The following is an 11,000-nucleotide window of genomic DNA, read 5'->3' on the forward strand; positions in this document are numbered from 1 at the left end:
AATACATCTGTAGAGTAAGACCACCAATTAATAAATAGATGCTCCCATTACAATCCTGTCATCTCTCACAATGAAAGCAAACTTCTTATTAATGTCATTAGAGAAAAGATTAGAATGTTCCTTTGTGACAAAATTTCCTTCTGGGCCAGGGAACAAACTTTTTCTTCAAGAATTAGAGAGTAAGCATCTGACTCTTGACTTCCGCTCAGGTCATGATCCCAGAGGTCCTGAGACTGAGCCTCCTGTCAAGCTCCCCTACTGGGAGTGGAACCGGCTTAAGATCTCTTTCTCTCTGCCCCTCCCCTATAACTGCTCAAGCATGCATGCTCTCATCCTCTCTATCTCTCTGATTAATAATAATAATAATAATAATAATAAAAAGAACCAGAGAGTAACTATGTTAGGCTTTGTGACCCAAAAGGTCTGTATTTCAACTACACAACTCTGCTAGTTGTAGTGCAAAAGCAGCCAAAAATAATATGCAAACAAAGTACTTCATCCATGTTCCAATAATATATTATTTACAAAAATAGGCAGGCTTCTACTTTAGGCAAACCTAGGAAAAAATTTCTTAAATAAAATTATTTATTTCTCTTATATCATTATATCTCTTCTTGAAACAGAATGAAACAGAACCACTTAACTATCACGTTTTCCTCAGTACTGCATTACTACAGGAAAAAATAATGTTCACCTTCAAATGATCGTGGATTTTTGAGTATTCTTTACACCCATGTAGCCCATAAATTATAAAGTGGATATAAAGCCATGTCAGACTGATCTCCCTTACCTTAAAAAGTTTCCACCCAGGTTTTTAAAAGGTCTGTACTTATTTTGCTCTGCTTCCCAAATGTGGAGATAAATATGTTCCCTGACAGCCTGACTTTCTGAGGCAGCACTCAATTTATTATTGCTCCCGGAGCACATTTTCCAAAACCTGACAAAAACATCGCTGAAACCTTCAGAGGGGAAAAATAAACCCTCGTCTCAGGCTGTGTAAGTTACCACCAAGTATAGCGATGGATAAAATAAGAATCAATCCTGATTCATGATTTTGGAACATCCTAAAAAGAGGCAGCTCATAATCCAAAGGCCATGGCTCGGCAGAACTTAGACCACAGGAAATTAGTCAGGAAACAGAAAAGATATTAAATATTCTTTTTTTATGTCACTTTTTTTTTATTTTTAAAGAAACCAATTACTGGAGATCTCTGAGTGGAACAGTATTAACCTGGTTCTCAGGTACCTCTCCTAAAATTACTGTCTTCAAATTATGTATAACTGGGAAAAACAAAGCAAAACAAAACTAACAACTTGGAACATAAAAGCAGAGCCATTGTTGCCAGAAGGGCTTAGTTAAATGCACTTAAAGTTCCTGAGAGCACTGAAAGCACATTAGCCCTGATGGGTTTAGCAGATTGCTGACTTGAAAGCTCCTGTCCTTAAGGAAAAGATCTGGGACAGGTAACTTGATGTTTCTCGATGAGGAAGAGAGCCAAAACCAGTCTGTGTGGGAAGGAAAATAGAATATCCACAGGCAACTGAGGGAATTGCCCACTAACACTGCAATCTTTTGTTCACTAATACTGTAAAAATTATAGACAATGCACAAATAAACTCCTTCTACTCAAGGACCACCCTTAGTAGATGCAAGAAAGTTACATACCTAACTATATACAAGGAGCTGATAAGACAGATGTCAACATACATAAAAATATTGGGTAACCACACCTGGGATCGGGGAGAAGTCAGGCTGGGGAAAATAAGAATGTTTCCTGGGGAGAGAAAAGATCTGATCCTTGAAGAGATGAACAGATTTAGACAGGAAGAAATTATGTTGTGGGGAGAGACTGCCAAGAAAGGAAGAAAGCCTTCTAGGCAGAAGAATACAAGGAGTATAAAATGGCACAAAAGAGAAATAAATGGCATGCTCACGAAGTGGTTAAATGTGCCTGCATACATAGAGAGGACATAGTGGGAGGCTAACAGAATAATAATAGAAGCTGCATTAATTGAGTGCGAGCTTTGTGCCAGGGACTGTGCTAAGAGAATTTAATGGATTTAGACTTTAAAACAACCATGTAAATGAGTTGCTATTTTTAACCCAGTTTGAAAAAATAGAAAATTGTGATTAAATAACTCAGCCAAAATCACAACTAGTAAGTATTAAAGTCAGGATTTAAACTAGGCAGTCCCCCCCCCCCAAAAAAAAAATAAAAAAAAATAAACTAGGCAGTCCCTAATCACTGTAGTCCACAGAATGGCAGGTTAAAAAAAATCTACAGGTTTTGTTTTTGTTTTTGTTTTGGGTGAACACCAGGCCAAGGTGTATCTACAGCTTACTTAGAAGTAATCAGGCAGCCCGGGTGGCTCAGCAGCTTAGCGTCGCCTTCAGCCCAGGGAGTGATCCTGGAGACCCGGGATTGAGTCACAGGTCAGGCTCCCTGCATGGAGTCTGCTTCTCCCTCTGCTTGTGTCTCTGCCTCTCTCTTTGTGTGTCTCTGTCTCTCATGAATAAATAAATAAAATCTTTTTTTTAAAAAAAAGGAAGTAATAGAGGAGAGACTGAATTATTTTGAGAAAGGGCATGGAAAAATCAGAATCTTAAATATGGAAACTGATAAAACAAAAGTATCCAGCAAGGAATGACTTGGAAATAAAAAGACCACATAGCAGGTTAAGAGTATAGTCAAGTGAAAGTAAGGAGTTTGAAATTGCTTAGTATGGGTAAAAAGAAGGCCAAATGTGACAGAGAACAATCAGGAAAGATCAAGAGATGGAATTTGAATCTGCTGATACAGAAACTGAGAGTGCACTTGGAAGAGAAGACATTTCAAGATGACTGAGTCTGGGATTCTGGGCAAGAGAAATTTTAGAGGGATGACGATAGACTCAGTTTTAATAATATTTTTGAGTAGTCAGTGGGATATATACATAGAAAAGTCTAGTTGGCAGATGAAAATGGTTCAAGTCTTTCTAATTCAATATGTATAAACTAAATCTACCAAGGCCTACAAAAATAACAGCAAAGCAGTGGAATTCTCTCCCAGTTAATGCCAAGACACTGCCTCTCTACTGCAAATGCCAGAAGTTTAGGGGTCATGCCTGAGTTCTCTATTACATTTCCTCATATACTCATATTCAAACTGTCAAAAGCATTATCAATTTCACTTCATAAATATCACTAAGAGTTATCTTTTTCTCCATTTACACCTTTATTGCTGTAATGTAGGCTAAAATTATCAATCACCTTTATTACTAATATGGCCTGCTAATGGGTTATCCAACTTCCATCTGGCCGACCTACCACTCACCCTATAACACAGTAGAGGTAGAGCAATCTCATCAAAAGACAATGTGGTCCACATATCCCCACCTCCCTTTAATCATTATGCACAATGCTCTAAGGCTAAAAATAAAACATTCTTGTGCTACCTGACTCCTCTTTAGATTCATATACATTTAGACATACCTACTCCAACCTGTATGAACTTCTTTGAGTCCTCAAGTCTGCCTTGCAATAATAGTCTTTTTTCAAGCCTTTCTGTTTTTGCTTTATTCTCTAATTAATATCAAGTCATACTTCTAACCTCAGTTTACAATAATTTCTTCATTTGGCTTTTCAAACCCTCTTGACAAGGACAAATAATAGTTATATTTGGACCATTAATTTCAGGTGCAATTTCCAGTTGATTTGTACCGTTACCTGATTTCTTCTTCATTCACTTCAACACCAACAATTCTCACTTTAATTGGCCTCAGTCTAACTTGTGCTCCACCATTCAACTGAAATTTCAACTGAAATTTTATAGATCAGTAAAGACCTAACATGGGATACCTGGGTGGCTCAGTGGTTAAGTGTCTGCCTTCAGCTCAGGTCATGATCCCAGGGTCCTGGGATGGAGTCCCACATCGGGTTCCCCTCAGGGAGCCTGCTTTTCCCTCTGCCTGTCCCTGCCTCTCTCTGTGTCTCTCATGAATAAATAAAAAAAAAAATCTTTAAAATAAGAAAAAAGACCTAATGTTCCCAATCCTATGGTCAAGCCATGGTCATCTTGCTCATCCTCTCAGGAACAAGTAACATTTATTTCTTATTGACTACTCACTTGGCATCCAGGGAGGTATACATTCTCCTGGCTTTCTCCTGCTGTTCCCTCTTGCTTATGTTTGTAGACTCTTCCACCTCTTCTCTAACCCACAAAATGTCAGTTTCCCCCAAGGCTCAGCATTGGACCTTCTTCTCTATCTCCTCTTGATCCTTACATGATGATCTCTCCTGACCCCAGGTCTATGCACAACTCTCACATTTTTGTCTGCAACAACTTCTTTTGCATTTCAGCCTCATGTGTCCAACTGCCTATTCATCAACACCTCACAGATATTTTCAAGGCATTTCAAATGTAATATATTCATGGATGAATGGGACATATTTAATAAATCTAAAATAGTACATTATTTAAAATAGCACCCACTCTCTATTACTTCCTTTCCTTTTGTCCCGATTTACTCTTCTTCATGGCATGTATACATAAAATTACGCTAAATATTTGTTGCTTTCTCGCTCCTCCATGAAAATATAAGTTTTTCCATGAACTCTTTTTACATTGCATTTCTTTCTTTCTTTTTTTAAGATTTTATTTATTTATTCATGAGAGACACAGAGAGAGAAGCATAGACATAGGCAGAAGGAGAAGCAGGCTCTCTGCAAAGAGCCTGATGGGGAACTCGATCCCAGGACCCAGGGATCACAACCTGTGCCAAAGGCAGATGCTCAACCACTGAGCCACCCAGGTGCCCTACACTGCATTTTTAGAATAGAACCTGGCACCAGGTATGTGGCTCAAAATATATTTATTAAATCAAATAATAAACTATTAATATCAATTACTTACACTAAACTATAAAGTCACCGGAGACAGAAATTATGTGTTTCATTAGCACTGTTTCCAAGTGCCTGGCAAATGGAATTCATCAAATAACTTTTGACTGCTTGAATAAGTAGAAATAACATAGTACTGCAGTCTTAACCATGACAAAGAATAGAGTTGCAAAAGTGAGTGTAGGTATTTAAATATGGCAAATTCTAAAAAGAGGCTAAAGATAGCAAAAACTGATAAAAAGTAAATGCACTTGGTAATTAGGAAATTATTAATGAATTTTAAGACCGATTTAAGTACAGGTGTATATTGATGGCAGAGTATAATTGGCTAAGGAATTAGTAGGAGGCAGAGAGGCTCCAAAGGTAAGCATGATAGCGTGGATACTATTCCTAACATTTGGCTTACCTTTGTTCCATATGCCAGTGTTGAAATTTTCTGCACCATTATATCAATTCAGACTTCAGTATTTACCTGCCATCCCCTTAAAGAGTCTACTTCTGAATGGAGTATCTTAAACCCAAAAGAACTGACCCTCTTTATTTTTATGTCTGAGTGAATAGAGAGCCATACACCTGAAAGTTACAAGGATAGGCCATTACTTAGAATGCAGAACATTGCTATGAAGTTTAGTTTCAAGGTTGGCTACATGAAGGTAGTGTTTGAGTCCTTTATTTAAATACTTAAATTGGGAAGAAAAGTAAATAAGAGCTGGTAACTGTAATATTTACTCACCTGTTAGAATTTTTCTAAGCTTAATGATTTTTAAAACACTTAATAAGACCATATAGCTTATACTCTGGTAGGTAGGATATGGACAAAAAGGAACATCCTCCAGTTGTAGAAACCAGGAAGTATTGATGCTACACAGGAAGTAGCCACGAATCTATAAACTAGTCCAGTAAAATCATTTTTATCTCCATTGAGGCTAAGCTGGTTAGAACAAAAAAGCTTGTTCAGGATCTAGAAATGGCAAGAATTAGGGTCATGACTCAACTATGTTTGGCTTTCACTTTGATTTACAATTATATTGGCAAATGATCCTTGCAAAGAATAAACACAAGATTAAGAATGCAAGTGAGGAGATGCTCCCTGAGGCTTTGTTTTTATTCCACACAAGGTCAGAGCCAAAGTTCAATATAACCAGAATACCATGCAGAGGAAGGAATCCTCCCAGTCAGCACAGTACAAGATATGGGATTTCGGTCTTTTACAACCATTTGGGTGTGGGGCCACCCCAGCACACCAACCCTCCTCCTTTTAGTGACAGCCTTGCTGCACCACAGATGTATTCACACATTTGTGTTCTATTTCTTGTGCTTCATCAAGGCAACCCAGCTTCCGGTGCAACAAGCTTGACTATAGCCTAGCAAGAATCCCATTTGGAAAATCTCTCCCACCCTCTAAGTAGATGGGAGAGGAAGCTCATTTTATAAATCAATACTCAGTTGAAGAAACAGAAGTGAAAGGGCACTTGGGTGGCTTAGTCAGTTAAGCAAGTGCCTTCAGCTCAGGTCAGGATTTTGGGATCCTGGGGTCCTGGGAGTGAGCCCTATGTCAGGCTGCCTGCTCAGTAGGGAGTCTGCTTCTCTCTCTCTCTCTCTGTCGCTTTCCCTGTCAACCCACTCTTTCTCTCAAATAAATAAAAAAAAATCTAGAAGAAAAAAAAAAGAGAAGAAAGAAACAAAGAATGAAGGAAAGAAAGAAAGAGAAAGAAAAGAAAGAAAGAAAGAAAGAAAGAAAGAAAGAAGAGAAGAAAGAGAGAAAGAAAGAAAGAAAGAAAGAAAGAAAAAAGAAAGAAAGAAAGAAAGAAAGAAAGAAAGAAAGAAAGAAAGAGAAAAAGAAAGAAAAAGAAAGAAAGCAGTGCATATTAGCTTAGAGAGAATGAGCATTCTTTGGGTAGTAGTAGGTCACCAGTGTTTTGTTCATTTTAATTAACTGACAACCCAAGTCTTCAGAGGAATCAATGAATTGTTTATATATACTTAGTTTCTTGGCAATTAAAAGTGGAAAGTAGAAAGAAAAGAGTCCTAAAATAAGAATATAAAATCTTGCCCTGAACCTACAAAAACAAAAAGTGTGGAATGAGTGGAATCTGTACAACATAAGGCAAAAGGAAATTTGATCTCCAATTTCTTCAACTCAAACCTATCAAAGAAATCATGTCTACAAACTGAAAATTATTTTTTCAATTTATTTTTCCTGTTTGGCCTGTAATAAATATCATAGATACAATACCTCTTTCAGTAATGGCTAAAACCAATAAAAAAGAGGAAAAAAATCAAACATATATACATTAAAAATATATCAGCTTATCAGAATTTACCTAGCCATAAGCTCTAAGGGGTCCCAGTCTGAAAGTCCTCTCTTTCCATTTGGAAAATGCTGCTTTCATTTCCTTGTGAAGTTATACTTTTTAATATCCCACAAATAAAATTAATTAGGGCACATATCATATTGTGTTCTTAGCAAAATGACCGAGTATACTATTTTTAGGTCACAGCTAGCCTTATTTATATTACTTAGGCAAAACTATATAGAAAAGAAATATTAGAAATCCAAAAGCTATTTCAAACTAATTCTATAATTTCTAAAGCTACACATAAGTGAAAAACATAAACTTGCAAAGTAAACTAGTGTACTGTGTAAACGAATCCACTTTGAAACTAAGGTTTGATATAAGTCATGCTTTTCTCCTAAAAATGCCTTCATTTATTTTATTAATTGATATCTGGTTCTGTGGAGAGAATGCAGGGAGAGTAGGGCTATGAGAAAGCAAGGATCTGAGCAAATGATCACCCACTCATGAATTATACCCAGAAATCATGATAAAAATTTTCTATAAATATTCATTCACACTTATAATAAGTATTTCAGGTGACTGAGAAAAATATTTTCTTTCTGTTATTGGTACATCATCACTTAAATGGGACTCTGAAAAAAAGGACATAGCAGTGGGGAAAATCGACTAGGTTGTTTTCTATTCTCTCCCCATGCATGACCTCTTAGCCTACTGTTTACTTCCAATAAGCCCTCAAAGTCTCCATGTTTGTTATTGTCAGATACTGAAAACAACTCTGATCCTTCCACTTCTTTATGCCCAGGTTGACAAGTGAATGTAGAATATCAATTCATGGATTGTGTCACAAATAAAACAAATGCCTAAATCTAGCTTAAACTGCTAATATTGTAGAAATAAAGCACCAATTACTATAGTTTGTCAAATTAAGAGTAATCTCATTCTCAAAACTGAATAACATGATTGAATATTATTTCTAGAATAAGCAAATGTATTTATTACTACTATATATAAATAAATATATTTATTACCACTACTTACCAAGGGGAAAACATGCTGAAGGATAGGCACTTGTTCGGAATCAATGCAAACTATACTATAAAATGGATAGAGAGGAGGCAAGAAACAGTATATTTCAGAGAACATAGATGGTCATTTAGCACTCTATTTAGAGTAAACTGAAAGAGAAAAACAATGTTGACCCAGGGAAATGCTTCATGAGATGATTCATCACCCTCAATCGAGAAAGAGGCATTTTCAAAGTTCACTTATTCATTCAGTGTTTGTTTTTTGATACCTGTTTTGTGCCAGGTACTGTTGAAATCACAGAGAAAACAAAGAATCAGAGACACAATGAGAATGTAAGTAAAGTAAGAAAGGAGCACTGACAGAAAGGATATTCCATGTAGCTCAATGCCAAAGAAATATTGGAATGGAAAAGAATACAGTGGCAATAGACATTCTTGAAAAGATAAAGAGAGGCCATGTTATGAAACTTTGTCTAAAAGCTAGTGTATGGGAAGGGGGGGCAGTGGGGAGAAGGGTAGATGTAATTGTGGATATTAATAATTTTTAATTAAAATCTAAATTTAATTTAAATGTTTAAATGTCCATACTAAAAATAAAAGTAAATGGTACAAAGAGGAAGAGGGAAATGAAACCTTTTCTTTTCTTAAGGAAACACCAAGTACATGTGTGGGAGAGCTTTACAAGAAGTCAGCTTTGGACAATGGAAAGGTAAATAAAACATAGGCACTAAGAAGTATTACCAGGGTCACACTGAGATGGGAGATCACAAATTTATTATGACATCAGTTTTCTCAGTTTTGGGATTTTCAATAGCATTGAAAAAGTGAAAGGGAAAGCCAAACTGCTCAATTAAGAAAGGGTAAGGATTTTTCCAGGTGTGAAATGGAAGGAACAGTACAAAGAAATGAAGAATTGGGCAAATGATTTATTTAAGTTGTACACTAGGTCTTGCCTGGATAGCAAGAAGACGGTAAAACGAATAGAGAGTCACGAAGAAAACAAGGTGTGTCAAGACACTGGAGAGTGGTGGGAGTTGGAGAGAATGAAGTGGTTACTGTTTTGTAATTCATGATTTTAAAGATGAGAACTTTCAAATATCAAGATTCAGAAGAGTCACTGACCAATGGTTAGTGTGGAATGGAAGAGAATGCCAATGAAGGTAAGGTAGTTAAGAATTTCTGTAGGCTACTAACTGACTTGCCAACCTATCTACTTTAATTAATCATAATGATAACAGGAGATAAGACAAAGGAAAATCAACACCTGAATTTCTAAATCTGAAGAAGTGATAAAGAAGATGACAGATGATAATGAGAGGGTAGGGATAACAATGTAAAAGGCAAAATGAGGGCACCTGGGTTGCTCAGCATTTGAGAGTGTGCCTTTGGCTCAGGTCACGATCCTGGGGTCTGCCTCTCCCTCTGCTTATGTTTCTGCTTCTCTCTGTGTGTCTCTCATGAATAAATAAATAAAATATTTTTAAAAAGCAAGCAACAGAAATCATTTAAAAATAATAATAAAAATAAGAGGCAAAATGAAATTAAAAAAATACATCTTGGATGAGCTCTATATTTTCTAATGCCACATCCCCAGCTAAAAGGAATCACATACTGATGTTAACTGTTACCTTGTAAAGTCAGGACCATCTACCCAAACACCCTTTCCCCCAGTATTACCCAGATCCTAGCACATGACTCTGGTCAATAATTTCTCCAACCTTCTCCAAAACTTCAAACTTTCTCCACTTTGTTCAAATTCTGCCAAGAGAATTTAAATTCCAAAATTATCCTCAATTTAGCACCACAAAGCCTATCTACCTATTCAGATTTTCTCCCTTCTCTCCCTTATCTCCTCTTTATAGGTTTATTATGGCTGGTCAAAGTCAACTCAAACTCCATGTCTTGGAACCTATTCAAATCCACATTTTTAGGTTTCCATCAAACGTCCCTTTACTGGAATACCTGGGTGGCTTAGTCGTTGAGCGTCTGCCTTCGGCTCAGGGTGTGATCCTGGAGTCCCGGGATTGAATCCCACATTGGGCTTCCCGAGGGGAGCCTGCTTCTCCCTCTGCCTACGTCTCTGCTTCTCTCTCTGTGTTGCTCATGAATAAGTAAAATCTTAAGTGTAGCCCGGGCGGCTCAGCGGTTTAGCGCTGCCTTACAGCCCAGGGCGTGATCCTGGGGACCCGGGTTCGAGTTCCACAGCGGGCTCCCTGCATGGAGCCTGCTTCTCCCTCTGCCTGTGCCTCTGCCTCTCTCTCTTTCTCTGTCTCTCATGAATAAATAAATAAAATATTTATAAAAAATAAAATAAAATCTTTTAAAAAATCTCTTTACTTTTCTAAATCTTATGTTTTTGTAACCTGTGTCCTGGTACTTGAGGATATAACTGGTGGACTGAAATCCATAGGTACCAAAGACTTGGTACAGAGGAGTCCTTTCTCCCTACCTCAATACATTAGGGGGGCAGGGATCACATACCCAATCCCAATCAAAAAAAGGAGAGTACACTTTTACTTTTCTTTTTCTTTCTTTCTTTCTTTCTTTCTTTCTTTCTTTCTTTCTTTCTTTCCTTTCTTTCTTCTTTCTTCTTTCTTTCTTTTTTTTTTAGAGGAGTGTGAGACCAGGGAAGGGGCAGAGGAAAAAGTAAAGAGAGCATTTTAGCAGGGTCCATGCCCAGCACAGAGCCCCAAACCCCACACAGGCTAGATCTCATGACCCTGAGATCATGACATGAACCAAAATCAAGAGCCTACACTTAACTGATTGAGCCGCTCAGGCAACCCAAGGAGAGCA

At 37.3% G+C, this 11,000-nt stretch overlaps 1 non-coding gene across 1 annotated transcript; it reads right to left on the reverse strand.

Moving 5' to 3' along the window:
- Window positions 1-10,567: 10,567 nt before the first annotated feature.
- On the reverse strand, window positions 10,568-10,709 carry LOC129503002 (small nucleolar RNA SNORA57). The gene has a single exon (XR_008663092.1). It is a non-coding gene; the product is annotated as a small nucleolar RNA SNORA57 (small nucleolar RNA).
- Window positions 10,710-11,000: the final 291 nt, after the last annotated feature.

This window comes from Nyctereutes procyonoides, unplaced genomic scaffold, assembly GCF_905146905.1.
Source record: "Nyctereutes procyonoides isolate TBG_1078 unplaced genomic scaffold, NYPRO_anot_genome, whole genome shotgun sequence".
Classification (NCBI taxonomy): Eukaryota; Metazoa; Chordata; class Mammalia; order Carnivora; family Canidae; genus Nyctereutes; species Nyctereutes procyonoides.